Consider the following 976-nt stretch of genomic DNA (forward strand, 5'->3'; position numbering starts at 1 on the left):
TAAAAGCAGTTTTAAGTAAATAAACGCTCTTGCCAAGTGTGGTCCATGTTTTGTAACTTCCAGCTTTGAAGTACCCACTATATAAAGCAAACATATTAAATGTTAATCACTTCAGCTCTAATTAAATATTTAAGCCTACAAAGATCTAGAGAAAGTGGAAAAAAGGTTAAACTTGATTTCATGTATACAATTATTTTGAATCATATTCTCTCCCAAGATGGTTAAATCAAACTGTCCTGAATTTCCCCTTTGGAATCTCCAAGGTGCAAGAACATTCTAAAATTCCTCCTTTTCATCATCATTGCCATAATCACCATCAGCATTATTGCCATATAGCTAATATTTTCAAGTTTACTCTGTGCTAAGCGATGCGCACAATTCTGCTTTACATGCAGAATTGCATCTGCTTCTTACCACAGCCCTATGAGGCAGGTGCTATTATTATCTCCATTCAGAGTCTGAAGCTTTAGGAAGGTTAAGTAACCTGACGAATATCACGTAACTAGTTTAGGTGCCTGATCACAGATTTAAAAGCAAGCTAACTTAGTTTAAAGCCCTTGCTTCTCACCTTTATTTTGCCTAAGCCCGCTTAATTAACTTAAATTTGGTATAAATAGACTTTAATTATGACCTTTTTTTAGGGGACCCATTTTGGTCTTCCCCTTCATCATCAAATGTTAAAGTATACGTTCAAGGAATAGGGAGACAAGATACAAATAATTGAAAATTTAACATAAAGATGAAAACAACAACCCAAATAGATGATTGTGACGGAGTGGACAGTGGATGATTGCTTGGAGTTTATTTAGCAATCTGGGTGCAGCCACAATTGTTTCCTGATATCTCTAAAGGCTTTAAATAAAAGTGAAGCGGAGAGGACATTCTGAGACCAGGTTGGCTGCTTCTGTAAAGGTGGGAAGTCTGGAAAGTGCTAGGTGAGTGCGAGCAAGTGAGAAGATCATAGCAGGGCTTGAGA

The sequence above is a fragment of the Myotis brandtii genome, unplaced genomic scaffold (genome assembly GCF_000412655.1).
Source record: "Myotis brandtii unplaced genomic scaffold, ASM41265v1 scaffold420, whole genome shotgun sequence".
In the NCBI taxonomy this organism is placed as follows: Eukaryota; Metazoa; Chordata; class Mammalia; order Chiroptera; family Vespertilionidae; genus Myotis; species Myotis brandtii.